General features: G+C 27.1%; 1 protein-coding gene across 6 annotated transcripts in view; it reads right to left on the bottom strand.

Moving 5' to 3' along the window:
* The window catches only part of LOC109608126 (fasciclin-3), a 406,522-nt gene that overhangs the window by 241,012 nt on the left and 144,406 nt on the right, over nucleotides 1–21,104 (bottom strand). The gene's annotated exons all lie outside the window — the stretch shown is intronic.

Genomic DNA, 21,104 nt, shown 5'->3' with positions numbered 1-21,104 from the left:
ATAGAATTTTAAAATCCAAAAATATACAGGGTGATCCATTGGAAATAACAAAGTTATTGATGTTTTAAAATTCACAAAATTAAACGTAAATAATCAAACACCCTGTATAAAATTATGAGTACTAATAAAGACTCCTTATTGGATGGTTCTTGTTTAACGTATATGCCATGCCAAAAATGAACTTTCCTATATTAAAATTCGTGGCTTTACAGACATTTCAGTTAAACCTTCAATCTGACAAAATATTTGAAAAAAAAATAAATAACTCAAAAACTATTGGGTTTAGGTGTAGGACATAATATAACTATTTTATTTGTAATTACAAATATAATTTTAAAATCCAAAAATATACAGGGGAAATAACAAAGTTTTTGATATTTTAAGATTCACAAAATTATACGTAAATAATCGAACACCCTGTATAAAATTTGTGAGTACTAACAAAGACTCCTTATTCGATGGTCCTTGTTTAACGTATATGCCAGAAATGAACTTTCCAATATCAAAATTGTTGGTTTTACAGACATTTCAGTTAAATTAAGAATATAATCGAATACCGTGGTAAAACTGACATAGAGTTTAATTTTATAGTTTATTTAATTATTTTTATAATTAAGAAAAATATAAAAACATTGTATGAGCTAAAACACACACGTAACGTAATATTGGCAAAAATCCTTCGGATCAAACAGTCGAAAGTCCCATTTTTTCGTTGCGTTTTTGCTTTATTTTCAACAAGGGAGGAAAGTATTTAAACGTTTCGGCCCGTAAAAAGTCCATCTATTATCGGAACTCGATAAAGGCACTGAACAACCGGCTTTTGTTCGTCCCGGCAAATACTTTGCCGATTAATCTTTTTCAGGAATTTTGATTTTTAATTATGACCCGCGGCATTTTGATCGCATTTTTTATTTAATGCCGCCGAAGGCGCGGATTAAATATCGGGTGAGAGCGAGTGGCGGAAAGTGCGGAACAATGGGGACCCCCCGTTCTGTCTCTGCCGAGAGTGAATTTCGGAATTAACTTAATTGGAAACGGACCGACGTAATTAAAAACCGAAACTGCATCGTTTCCTCTTGTTGGGTTTTTTCTTTGTACGAGTAAAATTTCTAGTTTTCAGTCTGGGGTTATAAAAACTGCTCTGCTGAATGTTTAAAATGTCATGTAATTAGGAAAAAATTCCTAATTAAAAAAAAAAAAAAAACAAATTAAAACTGGGGTGACACATAAACCAGAAAATTAAAAAGGATCCAGGTTTCGTGTGCATCTTCCTTCGACGGGATCTTAATTAAGGTGGATGGTAGAAAGTGTCGCACCGCACCAGACTGCAGTTCACGAGCTTAATTAAAACATTATACATTTAACGCTGAGTGGCAACTAACATAGGTGACGAACGGCTGTACCAATTGGACTAATATGTCCGATGATCTTTTGTAGCTCTCATAAATTCATTGATTGAGACATGTCTTAATCATTATTAATTTAGAATTATTCCTTGATTAAATTTAACTGTGGGTACTCAAAGTTTGTTTCTCTTTTATACTATGTCAGTCAACTTATTCATTAAATTTTATGGGGAACGGAAAAAGGTGTAAATTTAAAATTTGTATAGCAATTATAAATTCACTTGAACTACTTTTCTAATTTATTTTTAACAAAATTTCATTTCCTGTTACCGGAATTATAATTATAACATTGTTATTATCAATAGAACACACTGTATATTTATTTATTTATTTATTTGGAATTTTTATAGCAATTAAACTACTTTTCTAATTTATTTTGAACATAATTTAATTTGCGGTTTCACGGGTTATTTTCAAAGTACACTCTGTATATTAATGGATTTTTAAATTCTATATGTAAAATAGACATTCTACATGTAAATAAAACAGCTATCCTATACCTATATTCAATAATTTTTGAGTTATTTATTTTTTCCCAAAAATTTGACAGATTGAAAGTATAAATGAAATGTTTGTAAATTTAGATGTTGGAAAGTTCATTTTTGGCATATACATTAAACAAAGACCATCTAATAAGAAACACTTGAAAATGTTTATGAACTCTCTTAATTTTATTCAGAACTATCTTAATTTTGTTCATAATTAATTAGAAAGTTTTAAAACTGTCTCAAATTTGTAAAGAAGTGCTTAAGAAGTTTCGGTACTGCGTTAGTTTTATACATAATTGGTTAAGTGGTTTCAAGACTGTCTTGATTTTATTCAGAATAGCTCAGGAAGCTTTAGAGTTGCCTTAATTTTATACATAACTGCTTAAGAAATTTCGGAAGTTTCTTAATTTTGTACAGAATTGTTCAAGAAGTTTCAGAACTGTCTTAATTTTGTACTGAATTGCTTAAAAAGTTTCAGAACTGTCTTAATTTTGTTCAAAATTGCTTAAGAAGTTTCAGAACTGTCTTATTTTTGTATAGAACTGCTTAAGAAGTTTCAGAACTGTCTTAATTTTGTACAGAATTACTTAAACAGTTTCAGAACTGTCTTAATTTTACTCAGAACTGTTTAGGAAGTTTCAAAATTATTTTATTTTGTACCCAATTACATAAAAAGTTTCAGAACTATCTTGATTTTGTACCGAATTGCTTAAAAAGTTTCAGAACTGTCTTAATTTGGTTCAAAATTGTTTTAGAAGTTTAAAAACTGTTTTAATTTTGTACAGTATTACTTAAAAAGTTTATAAACTGTCTTAATTTTATTCAGAACTGTCTTAATTTTATTGTAATCGCTTAAGAAGTTTCAGGACTGTCTTGATTTTATACAGAATAGATGAGGAAGCTTTAGAGTTGCCTTAATTTTATACAGAATTGCTTAAGAAATTTCGGAACTTTCTTATTTTTGTACAAAATTACTTAAAAAGATTCAGAACTGTCTTAATTTTGTTCAAAACTGCTTAAGAAGTTTCAGAACTGTCTTAATTTTGTATAGAACTGATTAAGAAGTTTCAGAACTGTCTTAATTTTGTATAGAATTACTTAAAAAGTTTCAGAACTGTCTTAATTTTACTCAGAACTGTTTAGGAAGTTTCAAAATTGTTTTATTTTATACCCAATTATATAAGACGTTTCAGAACTGTCTTAATTTTGTACCGAATTGCTTAAAAAGTTTCAGAACTGTTTTAATTTTATTCAGAACTGTCTTAATTTTATTCAGAACTGTCTTAATTTTATTATAATCGCTTAAGGAGTTTCAGGACTGTCTTGATTTTATACAGAATAGTTGAGGAAGCTTTAGAGTTGCCTTAATTTTATATAGAATTGCTTAAGAAATTTCGGAACTTTCTTATTTTTGTACAGAATTACTTAAAAAGTTTCAGAACTGTCTTAATTTTGTTCAAAACTGCTTAAGAAGTTTCAGAACTGTCTTAATTTTGTATAGAACTGATTAAGAAGTTTCAGAACTGTCTTAAATTTGCACAGAATTACTTAAAAAGTTTCAGAACTGTCTTAATTTTACTCAGAAATGTTTAGGAAGTTTCAAAATTGTCTCATTTTGTATCCATTTACGTAAGAAGTTTCAGAACTGTCTTAATTTTGTACCGAATTGCTTAAAAAGTTTCAGAACTGTCTTAATTTTGTTCAAAATTGTTTAAGAAGTTTAAGGACTGTTTTAATTTTGTACAGAATTACTTAAAAAGTTTCAGAACTGTCTTAATTTTGTTCAAAACTGCTTAAGAAGTTTCAGAACTGTCTTAATTTTGTATAGAACTGATTAAGAAGTTTCAGAACTGTCTTAAATTTGCACAGAATTACTTAAAAAGTTTCAGAACTGTCTTAATTTTACTCAGAAATGTTTAGGAAGTTTCAAAATTGTTTCATTTTGTATCCATTTACATAAGAAGTTTCGGAACTGTCTTAATTTTGTACCGAATTGCTTAAAAAGTTTCAGAACTGTCTTAATTTTGTTCAAAATTGTTTAAGAAGTTTAAGGACTGTTTTAATTTTGTACAGAATTACTTAAAAAGTTTCAGAACTGTCTTAATTTTGTTCAAAACTGCTTAAGAAGTTTCAGAACTGTCTTAATTTTGTATAGAACTGATTAAGAAGTTTCAGAACTGTCTTAAATTTGCACAGAATTACTTAAAAAAGTTTCAGAACTGTCTTAATTTTGTTCAAAATTGTTTAAGAAATTTAAGGACTGTTTTAATTTTGTACAGAATTACTTAAATAGTTTATGAACTGTCTTAATTTTATTCGGAACTGTCTTAATTATATTGTAATTGCTTAAAGAGATTCAGGACTGTCTTGATTTTATACAGAATAGTTGAGGAAGCTTTAGAGTTGCCTTAATTTTATACAGAATTGCTTAAGAAATTTCGGTATTTTCTTAATTTTGTACAGAATTGCTCAAGAAGTTTCAGCTTAATAAATAATTAAAATAGAAAATGGAGGAAGAAAGGGGGAACTCCCAGAATCTACGCTACAGTAGGGAAACAGTACCTTCTTCGGAGTAAACTTTGGAAAAAATAATTATTTGAATTTTCCTCATTATTGGACCAATTTCAACTGATCATAAAATTTGATCACGTATTTTGGGTAAATTACTTAAGCACTTTTTAACTAATTTTTTCCTGAATAGTTTTAAATCATTTTTGGAGTTAATAATGGCGTACTCAACTGTCAGAGAGGTGGTCAAAACTGGAACAAATTTGCTCCAGAAATGTTGTCAAAAATTGATTGATTATTTAGTCGAATGAACGCAAATTATCGATTATACCCAACAAATAACTTCTTTGTCCATCAACATGGAAACAACAATTGTGCGTTTATTATAAAAATCCCCGAATAAACTAAATTAAAACAAGTTATTTCAATTCCCCCATTGTGATCATGGTACGGATTTTGAACAATGAACGGTGCTTTTGTTCAATCCGAACATGAAAATTTAATTTTATTGCGGCGAAAATATCTCATTTAAATTTAAATCAAAATCCAAACACAATGCAAACTATTAATGAACAATAAATCTTATTGCACTTCGCCGTTTGTGTGCCGAGATATTCGGTTCGAATTAAACGGCATTAAGCTTTAATCGGAATAATTGTGCTTATCAATTTTAAAGGGGGCCACAATGGCGTTCATGTACGGAATTATTATTGCCATCACTATAATTATTCCAACTATAGTTTATGTTATCGTAAATACTAAAAGGAAAAACACTGGAAGGACTTGTAACCTAAATTTAAACAAACTAATCATAATTAAATTTATTTTGTTTATCAATTTTAAGACACAATGAAGCTCATGAACTGAAATTATAGTTATTACAGCACCTAGTATTATTTATTTTGTCTTAAATAAACCAAACAAAAAGCAGGTGCTTTTAACTCGGCCTCAGCACCCCTAATTTGGCCATAATTTAATACCATTAAGCCCAATTAAAATTATTCTGTTTATTAATTTTAAACAACAACAAAGCTCGTGTGCAAAAATTACGGTTACTACAGAACCAACCGTTGTTTATTTTAAATTAAATAAGCCAAACAAAAACCATTAAAAGGTGACGTTTTCAACCAGGCCTGGGCACCCCAAAAACAAATACGATAAACCCTCAAACACACACGTCGTTTTCTCCGCTTTTGTCCGACGTGCATCCCCCAGGAAGTTTGAACACGCTCATTAAAAATAATTAAACGCGACTGCGGAAAGTCTTGCGGGAGTGTTTTTTTATGATTTTTTCGTGAAGACAGAGGAACGCGAACGTTCGCAGCTTTTGTGCGGATCGCTCATTACTTTCGTCTTGTGTTTAGTGCGTGATGAGCCTCTGTGTGTTCTTTAAACGCATTCGCATTAACGGCGGACGGAGGATCTGGTCCCGGGTCTGGAACGTCGCCGGTCCGGCTTCGCGTATTGAAAATGGACCGGCGTCGATGTTGAGGGGATGATGTGACGTTAGGGCGGGGGTGTGTTGCTTACGTATTCATTTTCTTGGTTCGGAACGTATTAGACGCGACTTCAAAAGGGGGTTGGTCGTATTGTTATGGTTGGAACGGTGTTGCCTGAAAGGCGTCTTGCTTTTGTGGTATTTATGTGCATTTATTTAAATTATAATATGATGGGAAGGGGTGTTATTTACATTCGAAACGTTTTCCTGTTTGTGTCAGACGGAGTTGTGCCCTAGACGTGTTGGCTTTTATGTGGAATAATTAGGTTTATTTGGGCTTAATTTGTTAGCATAAATAAAATATTTGTAAAGTACTAAATAAATTCATTTCTAGGAATGTTGATTTTTCTTGTTTACTTTAATAACTGCACTTAAATTATATTTAATTCAAAACATAAGAGACATGAAAATAAATTTGTCCATAAAAATAATATAGAATTTAATAATAAAATTGATTTTATTGTGAAATAGTTTCCTGTTTTATTGTAAACTCTTCAACATTTTTTCGATGTAATTATTTAACATTAATGTTGGTTCTAAAGATAAGTAACTTTTATAAGCTTTGTTTAATTTGTGATAAACAGTCTAAATTTGTTGTTGATAAAATGGGGTGAAGTTTGTGTACAATATTTTTAAGTGAGTTTACCTTTTTAATTATTTTAGCTTTATTCTTCTTCCCTTTTAATAACCTGTCCGTTGTGATGGAATTCAATCAAAAATCAAAGGTTTATTAACAAAAATGATATTTAATAATGTGCCATTGACAATAAACAAGACAAAGGATAAATGCAATATTCATAAACGATATTAAAATTATTTTATTTTACGAAATAACATGATTTATATGAAAAATGAATATAACAATGTTGTAATTAACTTTCTATGTGTTTTCCTCATATATTTAAACACACTCTTCGACATTTTCTTGATGCACTTAAACAGTAAACTAAATTCAAATGAATCTTATTATATATTTTAAGAATTTGAATGTAAGTAGTCCCTTTGAAATTAGATTTCTATTGGATTCCTGACAGACAAAATAAATTTATTGAGGATTATGTTGTGAGAAAAAGTCAGACTTTGTGTACCGTATTTTTAAATGAGTTTACTTTTGTTTTTTAGCTTTTACAAACTGAATACATAATAATTATTGTCGCCTTGTTTTCCTTCCTTTTTATTCACCTGTTCACTTTGATAAGTGGAATTAAATCAGTTTCAGTTCAAAATGGAACGTTTTGTACGAATAAACTGAAAAACAAGGTGTCAAAGTTAATTAAAAATAACAAATAACATAACAGAATAGGTCGTATTTATAAACAATAACATAGTTGATTGTAATTAACAATTAATCAACTTTCTATTTGGTTTCCTCTTCAATTTAAACACACTTTTCAACAATTTTTTGATGCACTGAGACATTAAAGTAAATACAAATGAATCTTATTATACATTTCAAGATTTTTAAGGTAAGTAGTCCTTTTTAAATTAAACTTTTATTGAATTTCTGACAAAGAAAATAAACTTATTGAGGAAAATGTTGAGAGAAGAAGTCTGACTTTGTGTTCCATGTTGTTAAATGCATTTTAGCTTTTACAAACTGAATACATAGTAACATAATTATTGTCGCGTTAATTCTATTCACTTTTATTCACCTGTTCACTTTGATAAGTGTAATTAAAATCATATTTATGTCAATATAGAACGTTTTATATGAAAAGAACTATTAAACAATGTGTCAAAGTTAATAAAATTTAACAAATAACAATAAAAGATAAAAGTATTTATGAGTAATATTAAAAAATATTTTATTGTAAGATAGTCTTAGTTACATGAGAAAATTATGAAACAATGTAATTAAAAATTAATTAACTTTCTATTTTGTTTCTCACTAAAATAAATCTTATAATATTAATTTCCAGGATGTTAAAATAAAAAGTCCATTATTATATTAGACAACAATTGAATTTATTATTTTGTATTTTTCAGGCCCACAACCAAAATAATAATTATTGTCACAATTTTCTTATTATATACTCACTAGAGTTCACTTTAATTAGAGAATTTTATAATAATTATTGTCAGAAATTTCAAAACATTAAAATAAAAAGTCCAATTTTATATTAAACAACAATTTATTTTATTATTTTGTATTTTTCAGGTCCACAATCAGAATAATAATTATAATTTTATAATAATTATTATCAGAATTTTAAAATAATAAGTCCATTTTTAAATTAGACAACAATTTATTTTATTATTTTATATTTTTCAGGTCCATAACCAGAGTGTAACAATTATTGTCACTTCAATTTTCTAAATATATACTCACTAGAGTTCATTTTAATTAGAAAATTTTATAATAATTATTATCAGAACTTTCGAAGTTGTAAAATAAAAAGTCAATTTTTATATTAGACAACAATTTATTTAATTATTTTGTATTTTTTAGGTCCATAACTAGAATAACAATTATTGTCACTTCAATTTTCTTAATATATATTCACTAGAGTTCACTTTAACGAGGTAATTTTATAATAATTATTGTGAGAATTTTCAGAATTTTAAAATAAGAAGTCCATTTTTATATTAGACAACAATTTATTTTATTATTTTGTATTTTTCACGTCCATAACCAGAATAATAATTATGTCACTTTAATTTTCTTAATATTCATTCACTAGAGTTCACTTTAATGAGGTAATTTTATAACAAATATTGTCAGAATTTTCAGAATTTTAAAATAAGAAGTCCATTTTTATATTAGACAACAATTTATTTAATTATTTTATATTTTTCAGGTCCATAATCAGAATAATAATTATTGTCACTTCAATTTTCTTAATATATATTCACTAGAGTTTACTTTAATGAGATAATTTTATAATAATTATCAGAATTTTCAGAATTTTAAAATAAAAACTTCATTTTTATATTAGACAACAATTTATTTTACTATTTTGTATTTTAGGTCCATAATTAGAATAACATTTATAATAATTATTAACAGAATTTTAACATAAAAAGTCCATTTTTATATTAAACAACAATTTATTTTATTATTTTGTATTTTTCAGGTCCATAATTAGAATAACAATTATTGTCACTTCAATTTTCTTAATATATATTCACTAGAGTTTACTTTAATGAGATAATTTTATAATAATTATCAGAATTTTCAGAATTTTAAAATAAAAACTTCATTTTTATATTAGACAACAATTTATTTTACTATTTTGTATTTTAGGTCCATAATTAGAATAACATTTATAATAATTATTATCAGAATTTTAACATAAAAAGTCCATTTTTATATTAGACAACAATTTATTTTATTATTTTGTATTTTTCAGGTCCATAATTAGAATAAAAATTATGTCACTTTAATTTTCTTAATATTCATTCACTAGAATTCACTTTAATGAGGTAATTTTATAATAATTATTGTCAGAATTTTCAGAATTTTAAAATAAGAAGTCCATTTTTATATTAGACAACAATTTATTTAATTATTTTGCATTTTTCAGGTCCATAATGAGAGTAATAATTATGTCACTTCAATTTTCTTAATATATATTCACTAGAGTTCACTTTAATGAGATAATTTTATAATAATTATCAAAATTTTCAGAATTTTAAAATAAAAAATTAATTTTTATATTAGACAACAATTTATTTTACTATTTTGTATTTTGGGTCCATAATTAGAATAACATTTATAATTTTATAATAATTATTATTAGAATTTTAAAATAAAAAGTCCATTTTTATATTAGACAACAATTTATTTTATTATTTTATATTTTTCAAGTCCATATTTAGAATAACAATTATTGTCACTTCAATTTTCTTAATATATATTCACTAGAGTTCACTTTAATGAGATAATTTTATAATAATTATTGTCAGAATTTTCAGAATTTTAAAATAAGAACTCCATTTTTATATTAGGCAACAATTTATTTAATTATTTTGTATTTTTCAGGTCAATAATCAGAATAATAATTATGTCACTTCGATTTTTTTAATATTCATTCACTTTAATGAGATAATTTATAATAATTATTTTCAGAATTTTGAAATAAAAAGTCCATTTTTATATAAGACAACAACTTATTTTATTATTTTGTTTTTTTTTCAGGTTCATAATCAGAATAACAGTTATTGTCACTTCAATTTTCTTACTATATATTCTCTAGAGTTCACTGTAATGAGATAATTTTATAATAATTATTGTCAGAATTTGCAGAATTTTAAAATAAAAAGTCCATTTTTATATTAGACAACAATTTATTTTATTATTTTGTGTTTTTCAGGTTCATAATCGGAATAACAATTATTGTCACTTCAATTTTCTTAATATTCATTGAGTAGAAGAAACTTTAATTAGAGAATTTTATAATAATTATTGTCAGATTTTCAAAATTTTAAAATTAAAGACCCATTTTTATAATAGACAATTATTTATTTTATTATTTTGTATTTTTCAGGTCCATAACCATAATTTTCAGAATTTTAAAATTAAAGATCCATTCTTATAATAGACAACAGTTGAATTTATTATTTTAGATTTTGGAGGACCATAACCAGAAAACAATTATTGTCACTTCAATTTCCTTAATATTCATTAACTAGCGTTCACTTTAATTAGAGGATCTTACAATAATTAAGGCCAGAATTTGCAGAATTTTAAAATAAAAAGTTTATTTTATATTGGATAACTATTGAATTTATTCTTCAGGTTTATAAACAGAATAAGAATTATTGTCACTTCAATTTTCTTAATAATCATTCACTAGAGGTCACTTTGATGGAGAATCTTATAATAATAATTTCAGAATTTCAATTTAGAAAACAATTGAATTTTTTATTTTATATTCTTCCATTAAAAAAAAAAAAAAAAAAACGAATAACAATTAATATCACTTCAATTTTCTTCATATTCATCCACCAGTATTCAATTTTGTAAGACATAAAATAAATTCATGGCAAAGCAAAACGTTCCCAATAAAATATTTACAGTAACTTAAGTACAACTCGTCAAAATTTGACGTAACCCAGAAATCCGGACGATAAATCCACGTTTTGTTTTCAAAACCGCACTCAAAACAAAATAACAATTCACATTCGCAACGTATATAATCGTGCAACGTGCACTTTCAAAGGCCAGACATGCGAAAACTGCTAAACGCCCGGCGAATAACAAAAACCGCTGCACAGATGTTTATGGATGAGGTGCAACAACCGGCGACACCGGCCGGAGACGGCGACGATTCTCCCGCAAACCGTCCGCAATTATGCCGAATGCGTCGCACCGATTTCGTAGTTTCGCTTGTGCAGCTATGACGGTACCGTTCGGGTACCGCGGACGGATGTGCGTCGGGTTCACGCACGTAATCGGGTCAGTCGACTGCCAAAACGGGCAAAAAAGAAAAAACCGGCATAAAACCCCCCGACCGACGTGTCGTGATTAAAAAGTCATAACGCCAACTTTAACGACTACCCCGAACTTTTTCAATTTAAACTTATCATAAACATTTTGATTAGCCACCTCCGGACCGTTGTTTACCGCTCCCTCCGACGACCTTATTTTATTTTATTTTTTCCTTCCCCGTTCGACAGTTTCGCGACGTTCCCAATTAATAATCTAATAAATCCGGGACCTGCGCTCTTATTAAAAATTTTAATTAAACGCCCCGCTTCGAAAAAAATAAACCGAAAGTTCGAGGCACGAAAGTTATATGGAACGATGTTTGTTTTTTTCACACTCTCCCCTGATAAGCTTTTACTTTTTTGTTGGTTTAGTTTTGAGTGTTGTTTTTTGGTGGTACCAAAAGTGACAGTCATGCGTGAGCACGATAAATAAAAGTGCAGGCGTTAATAATTATCGTTGTGTCGAGGACTGTGTTTGAATAAAAGAGGAAATCATACAGGAAGTTCATTAATTTTTAATTACAACATTTCTACATAAATTTCCCATGTAAATAACACAGTATGTTTTGATATTATTCGTAATTTGTGTTAGTGTTTATTAACACATTGTTCTTCAGGTTTTTAGTGTAAAAATGACTCAGATAAGTGAACAGGTGAATAATATTGAAGGAAAATAAAACGACTCTTATGTATTCAGGTTGTAAAAGCTAAAATACAAAAGTAAACTCATTTAAAAATACAGTACACAAAGCCCAACTTTTTCTCACAACATAATCCTCAATAAATTTATTTTCTTTGTCAGGAATTCAATACAAATTTAATTTAAAAAGGGCTACTTACTTTCAAATTTTTAAAATATATAATAAGATTCATTTGAATTTACTTTAATGTTTAATAGAGTCAAGAAAATGTCTAAAAGAGTGTTTAAATAAAGGAGGAAATCAAATAGGAAGTTGATTAATTGTTAATTACAACATTGTTATATACATTTCTCATGAAAATTGGACTATTTCACAATAGAATCAATTTTGATATTGTTAATAAATACTACCATTGTCTTTTATGTTATATGTCAGTTTTTATTAACTTTGACATCTTGTTTATCAGTTTATTCCTACAAAATGTTCAATTTTGAATTGAATGTGATTTAATCCCACTTATCAAAGTGAACAGGTGAATAAAAGGGAAGAAAAACAAGGCGACAATAATTATTATGTATTCAGTTTGTAAAAGCTAAATAACAAAAGTAAACTCATTTAAAAATACGGTACACAAAGCCCAACTTTTTCTCACAACATAATCCTCAATAAATTTATTTTCTTTGTCAGGAATTCAATACAAATTTAATTTAAAAAGGGCTACTTACTTTCAAATTTTTAAAATATATAATAAGATTCATTTGAATTTACTTTAATGTTTAATAGAGTCAAGAAAATGTCTAAAAGAGTGTTTAAATAAAGGAGGAAAGCAAATAGGAAGTTGATTAATTGTTAATTACAACATTGTTATATACATTTCTCATGAAAATTGAGACTATTTCACAATAGAATCAATTTTGATATTGTTAATAAATACTACCATTGTCTTTTATGTTGTTTGTTAGTTTTTATTAACTTTGACATCTTGTTTATCAGTTTATTCCTACAAAATGTTCAATTTTGAATTGAATGTGATTTAAACACACTTATCAAAGTGAACAGGTGAATAAAAGGGAAGAAAAACAAGGCGACAATAATTATTATGTATTCAGTTTGTAAAAGCTAAATAACAAAAGTAAACTCATTTAAAAATACGGTACACAAAGCCCAACTTTTTCTCACAACATAATCCTCAATAAATTTATTTTCTTTGTCAGGAATTCAATACAAGTTTAATTTAAAAAGGGCTACTTACTTTCAAATTTTTAAAATATATAATAAGATTCATTTGAATTTACTTTAATATTTAATAGAGTCAAGAAAATGTCTAAAAGAGTGTTTAAATAAAGGAGGAAATCAAATAGGAAGTTGATTAATTGTTAATTACAACATTGTTATATACATTTCTCATGAAAATTGAGACTATTTCACAATAGAATCAATTTTGATATTGTTAATAAATACTACCATTGTCTTTTATGTTATATGTCAGTTTTTATTAACTTTGACATCTTGTTTATCAGTTTATTCCTACAAAATGTTCAATTTTGAATTGAATGTGATTTAAACACACTTATCAAAGTGAACAGGTGAATAAAAGGGAAGAAAAACAAGGCGACAATAATTATTATGTATTCAGTTTGTAAAAGCTAAATAACAAAAGTAAACTCATTTAAGAATACGGTACACAAAGCCCAACTTTTTCTCACAACATAATCCTCAATAAATTTATTTTCTTTGTCAGGAATTCAATACAAGTTTAATTTAAAAAGGGCTACTTACTTTCAAATTTTTAAAATATATAATAAGATTCATTTGAATTTACTTTAATGTTTAATAGAGTCAAGAAAATGTCTAAAAGAGTGTTTAAATAAAGGAGGAAATCAAATAGGAAGTTGATTAATTGTTAATTACAACATTGTTATATACATTTCTCATGAAAATTGGACTATTTCACAATAGAATCAATTTTGATATTGTTAATAAATACTACCATTGTCTTTTATGTTATTTGTTAGTTTTTATTAACTTTGACATCTTGTTTATCAGTTTATTCCTACAAAATGTTCAATTTTGAATTGAATGTGATTTAATCCCACTTATCAAAGTGAACAGGTGAATAAAAGGGAAGAAAAACAAGGCGACAATAATTATTATGTATTCAGTTTGTAAAAGCTAAATAACAAAAGTAAACTCATTTAAAAATACGGTACACAAAGCCCAACTTTTTCTCACAACATAATCCTCAATAAATTTATTTTCTTTGTCAGGAATTCAATACAAATTTAATTTAAAAAGGGCTACTTACTTTCAAATTTTTAAAATATATAATAAGATTCATTTGAATTTACTTTAATGTTTAATAGAGTCAAGAAAATGTCTAAAAGAGTGTTTAAATAAAGGAGGAAAGCAAATAGGAAGTTGATTAATTGTTAATTACAACATTGTTATATACATTTCTCATGAAAATTGAGACTATTTCACAATAGAATCAATTTTGATATTGTTAATAAATACTACCATTGTCTTTTATGTTGTTTGTTAGTTTTTATTAACTTTGACATCTTGTTTATCAGTTTATTCCTACAAAATGTTCAATTTTGAATTGAATGTGATTTAAACACACTTATCAAAGTGAACAGGTGAATAAAAGGGAAGAAAAACAAGGCGACAATAATTATTATGTATTCAGTTTGTAAAAGCTAAATAACAAAAGTAAACTCATTTAAGAATACGGTACACAAAGCCCAACTTTTTCTCACAACATAATCCTCAATAAATTTATTTTCTTTGTCAGGAATTCAATACAAGTTTAATTTAAAAAGGGCTACTTACTTTCAAATTTTTAAAATATATAATAAGATTCATTTGAATTTACTTTAATGTTTAATAGAGTCAAGAAAATGTCTAAAAGAGTGTTTAAATAAAGGAGGAAATCAAATAGGAAGTTGATTAATTGTTAATTACAACATTGTTATATACATTTCTCATGAAAATTGGACTATTTCACAATAGAATCAATTTTGATATTGTTAATAAATACTACCATTGTCTTTTATGTTATTTGTTAGTTTTTATTAACTTTGACATCTTGTTTATCAGTTTATTCCTACAAAATGTTCAATTTTGAATTGAATGTGATTTAATCCCACTTATCAAAGTGAACAGGTGAATAAAAGGGAAGAAAAACAAGGCGACAATAATTATTATGTATTCAGTTTGTAAAAGCTAAATAACAAAAGTAAACTCATTTAAAAATACGGTACACAAAGCCCAACTTTTTCTCACAACATAATCCTCAATAAATTTATTTTCTTTGTCAGGAATTCAATACAAATTTAATTTAAAAAGGGCTACTTACTTTCAAATTTTTAAAATATATAATAAGATTCATTTGAATTTACTTTAATGTTTAATAGAGTCAAGAAAATGTCTAAAAGAGTGTTTAAATAAAGGAGGAAAGCAAATAGGAAGTTGATTAATTGTTAATTACAACATTGTTATATACATTTCTCATGAAAATTGAGACTATTTCACAATAGAATCAATTTTGATATTGTTAATAAATACTACCATTGTCTTTTATGTTGTTTGTTAGTTTTTATTAACTTTGACATCTTGTTTATCAGTTTATTCCTACAAAATGTTCAATTTTGAATTGAATGTGATTTAAACACACTTATCAAAGTGAACAGGTGAATAAAAGGGAAGAAAAACAAGGCGACAATAATTATTATGTATTCAGTTTGTAAAAGCTAAATAACAAAAGTAAACTCATTTAAAAATACGGTACACAAAGCCCAACTTTTTCTCACAACATAATCCTCAATAAATTTATTTTCTTTGTCAGGAATTCAATACAAGTTTAATTTAAAAAGGGCTACTTACTTTCAAATTTTTAAAATATATAATAAGATTCATTTGAATTTACTTTAATGTTTAATAGAGTCAAGAAAATGTCTAAAAGAGTGTTTAAATAAAGGAGGAAATCAAATAGGAAGTTGATTAATTGTTAATTACAACATTGTTATATACATTTCTCATGAAAATTGAGACTATTTCACAATAGAATCAATTTTGATATTGTTAATAAATACTACCATTGTCTTTTATGTTATATGTCAGTTTTTATTAACTTTGACATCTTGTTTATCAGTTTATTCCTACAAAATGTTCAATTTTGAATTGAATGTGATTTAAACACACTTATCAAAGTGAACAGGTGAATAAAAGGGAAGAAAAACAAGGCGACAATAATTATTATGTATTCAGTTTGTAAAAGCTAAATAACAAAAGTAAACTCATTTAAAAATACGGTACACAAAGCCCAACTTTTTCTCACAACATAATCCTCAATAAATTTATTTTCTTTGTCAAGAATTCAATACAAGTTTAATTTAAAAAGGGCTATTTACTTTCAAATTTTTAAAATATATAATAAGATTCATTTGAATTTACTTTAATGTTTAAGTGTATCAAGAAAATGTCGAAGAGTGTGTATAAATAATTGAGGAAATCAAATAGGAAGTTAATTAAATGTTTATACAACATTGTTACATAAAATTTTTTATACAAATCAAGTCATTTCATAATGAAATATAATTTTAATATTTCCTATTAATATTACATTTATCTTGGCACACATAATTTAATAATTTTTGTGTATGTAATCAATTGTATTTACCAAAAATTCAACATAAGGACTACTTATCTTCTGAAGCAAAATTAATAACTATTTACATCAAAAAGAAGATAAAAACTATGTTTAAATAAAGGGAAAATATTAATAGAACGTTGATATTAATTAATAATTAATTAATTACATAGTGATGTTATATAAATCTCACATTGTAAATAAATTATTTTACAACAGAATCAATTTTATTAATAAACATTTCATTTATTCTTTATGATATTTTTTACTTTTCATTATTTTAGCACATCAATAATCAGTTCTTTTGTGTAAAATGTTCTATCACTAATTGAATATGATTTAATTGTACAATAATTATCAAAGTTAACACAACAATAATTATTACGTGTTCAGATAGTCAAAGCTGAAACATAAAATTAAAGTCAATTAAAAACACGTATTGCCTCGATTTTAATAAAACTACAACAATTTTTCTTAAAATTAAAATTAAAAACCTAAATTTATTTAATATTTTATATTTATTATGAAAACATAATTTTTAATGAAGGTTTATAAAAATAAATAATATAATATACTAAAATTATGTGATAAAAAAGTACACTGAAAGAAATTTAATTATTCAACGAGAAACCTAATACTACTTGAACATAATCCAATCTGCCACGAACAGAAAAACGTTCGTAATGTAAATAACACTCTTTCACTCCTTATTATAAATTAAAAAAAAGTACATAAATACCACAAAAGTAATACGCCTTTCATCCCACACCATTCCAACCGTAATAATACGACAAACCCCTTTTGAAGTCGCGTTTAATACGTTCCGTACCAAGAAAATGAATACGTAAGCAACACACCCCCGCCGTAACGCCACATCATCCCCCCCAACATCGACGCCGGTCCAATTTCAATACGCGAAGCCGGACCGGCGACGTTCCAGACCCGGGACCAGATCCTCCGTCCGCCGTTAATGCGAATGCGTTTAGAGAATACACAGAGGCTCATTATGCACTAAACACAAGACGAAAGTAATGAGCGATCCGCACAAAAGCTGCGAGCGCTCGCGTTCCTCCCTCTTCACGAAAAAATCATAAAAAAAAAAACACTCCCGCAAGACTTTCCGCGGTCGCGTTTAATTATTTTTAATGAGCGTGTTCAAACTTCCTGGGGGATGCACGTCGGACAAAAGCGGAGAAAACGACGTGTGTGTTTGAGGGTTTATCATATTTGTTTTTGGGGTGCCGAGGCCTGGTTGAAAACGCCACCTTTTAGTGGTTTTTGTTTGGCTTATTTTATTTAAAATAAACAATGGTTGGTTCTGTAATAACTGTGATTTTTGCTCACGAGCTTAGTTGTTGTTTAAAATTAATAAACAGAATAATTTTAATTGGGCTTAATGGTATTAAATTATGGCCAAATTAGGGGTGCTGAGGCCGAGTTAAAAGCACCTGCTTTTTGTTTGGTTTATTTAAGATAAAATAAATAATACTAGGTGCTGTAAGAACTGTAATTTCTGTTCATGAACTTTATTATGATTAAAATTGATAAACAGAATAATTTTAATTAAGCTTAATGTAATTAAATTCTAGACAAATTTGGGGTGCTGAGGCCAAGTTGAAACACCAGCTTTTAGTAGCTTTTCTTTGGTTCATTTAAAATAAAATAATCAACACTACATTCTGTAGTAACTTTAATTTCTGTACATGAGCTTTATTGTGGCTTAAAAGTGATAAACAGGATAATTTTAATTAAGCTTAATGTCATTAAATTTTTGGCCAAATTTGGGGTGCTGAGGCCTAGTTGAAAACATCACCTTTTAATGGTTTTTGTTTGGTCTATTTAAGATAAAATAAACAAAACTAAGTTCTGTAATAACTGTAATTTCTGTAGATAAGCTTTATTGTAGCTTAAAATTGATAAACTGAACAAATTTATTTAAGCTTAATGGCATTAAATTCTAACCAAATTTGGGGTACTGAGGCCGACTTAAAAACACCTGCTTTTACTGGTTTTTGTTTGGTTTATTTAAGATAAAATAAACAACACTAGGTTGTAATAACTGTACATTAGCTTTATTGTGGCTTAAAATGGATAAACAGAATAATTTTAATTAAGCTTAATGTAATTAAATACCAGACAAATTTGGGGTGCTGAGGCCAAGTTGAAACACCAGCTTTTAGTAGCTTTTTTTGGTTCATTTAAAATAAAATAATCAACACTAGATTCTGTAATAACTTTAATTTCTGTACAGGAGCTTTATTGTGGCTTAAAAGTGATAAACAGGATAATTTTAATTAAGCTTAATGGCATTAAATTCTGGCCAAATTTGGGGTGCTGAGGCCTAGTTGAAATCACCACCTTTTAATGGTTTTTGTTTAGTCTATTTAAGATAAAATAAACAAAACTAAGTTCTGTAATAACTGTAATTTCAGTAGATAAGCTTTAGTGTAGCTTAAAATTGATAAACTGGACAAATTTATTTAAGCTTAATGGCATTAAATTCTAACCAAATTTGGGGTACTGAGGCCGACTTAAAAACACCTGCTTTTACTGGTTTTTGTTTGGTTTATTTAAGATAAAATAAACAACACTAGGTTGTAATAACTGTACATTAGCTTTATTGTGGCTTAAAATGGATAAACAGAATAATTTTAATTAAGCTTAATGTAATTAAATACCAGACAAATTTGGGGTGCTGAGGCCAAGTTGAAACACCAGCTTTTAGTAGCTTTTTTTGGTTCATTTAAAATAAAATAATCAACACTAGATTCTGTAATAACTTTAATTTCTGTACAGGAGCTTTATTGTGGCTTAAAAGTGATAAACAGGATAATTTTAATTAAGCTTAATGGCATTAAATTCTGACCAAATTTGGGGTACTGAGGCCGACTTAAAAACACCTGCTTTTACTGGTTTTTGTTTGGTTTATTTAAGATAAAATAAACATCAGTAGGTTGTAATGACTGTACATTAGCTTTATTGTGGCTTAAAATGGATAAACAGAATAATTTTAATTAAGCTTAATGTAATTAAATACTAGACAAATTTGGGGTGCTGAGGCCAAGTTGAAACACCAGCTTTTAGTAGCTTTTCTTTGGTTCATTTTAAATAAAATAATCAACACTACATTCTGTAATAACTATAATTTTTGTACATGAGATTTATTGTGGCTTAAAAGTGATAAACAGGATAATTTTAATTAAGCTTAATGTCATTAAATTTTTGGCCAAATTTTGGGTGCTGAGGCCTAGTTGGAAAAACCACCTTTTAATGGTTTTTGTTTGGTCTATTTAAGATAAAATAAACAAAACAAAGTTCTGTAATAACTGTAATTTCAGTACCTAAGCTGTAATGTAGCTTAAAATTGATAAACTGAACAAATTTAATTAAGCTTAAAGGCATTAAATTCTAGCCAAATTTGAGATGCTGAGACCAAGTTGAAAACACCAGCTTTTAGTGGTTTTTGTTTGGTTTATTTAAGACAAAATAAACAATACTAAGTTTCGTAATATCTGCGATTTATGTACATGAGCTTTATTGTAGTTTAAAATTGGTAAACAGAATAATTTTTTAATAAAGCTTAATGGAATTAAATCCCAACATAATTTGTAGGGCTGAAGTCGAATTGAAAACACAAACTTTTAGTGGTTTTTGTAGTTTAATGAAGATAGAATAAACAATACTAGGTTTTGTAATAATTATAATGTATGTACATGAGCTTTATTGTGGCTTAAAATTGATAAGCAGAATAATTTTGATTAAGCTTAATGGAATTAAATTCTAACCAAATTACTCGACACACATACCCAAAGTGCAATAAGATTTATGACACAATAACAGTCTACATTTGAATTTAAATGAAGTAATTTAATCGTAATAAAATATGTTTTTATTTTCAGACTAATATTAACACAAAAACTCCAAATAAATACCATAATCACAATGCAAATTGTTTCAACTTTGGTCAAATATATTTGTATTATAAACATTATCACATGTTTAGTAAGAAACACAATAAACAACGCTTAAAATAATGTCACTAATAGAAAACGACTAATTTAATCCAGTTTCAATTAAAACGTGAGCTTAATTTGCAGCATGCCTAAACAAACTTCAGACATACAAAATGAGAATGAAAATATTCTTTTCCACTATCCTTTATGTAAAACCTGTGCCTGTTTTGGACTTAATCCGATTTAAAATCCGTCGTCAAAGTCAAAGTGGAGGCGAACAAAGGTGGAACAATAATTTCTTTGTTTACACGTCAAAGGAAAAGCGCATCCCAAATAATCTGGTTTAAAAATTTTAACAAGCTTTAGCCGACTATGGGGCTTTTTAGCCATGTATTTATGGTGCATATTGCTTTACGTTGCGCACGTAAAGCCCAATCGCAACTTTTATTAGCTCTGGAGTAATCTGTTTCATGTTGATCAATTGAAATTTATTTCGCCTGGAGGCTCAGCTTTTGTTTCCATTTAGTAA

The sequence above is a fragment of the Aethina tumida genome, chromosome 6 (genome assembly GCF_024364675.1).
Source record: "Aethina tumida isolate Nest 87 chromosome 6, icAetTumi1.1, whole genome shotgun sequence".
In the NCBI taxonomy this organism is placed as follows: domain Eukaryota; kingdom Metazoa; phylum Arthropoda; class Insecta; order Coleoptera; family Nitidulidae; genus Aethina; species Aethina tumida.
Note: the sequence above shows the minus strand (reverse complement) of the source record. Positions and strands in the feature narration are given on the sequence as shown.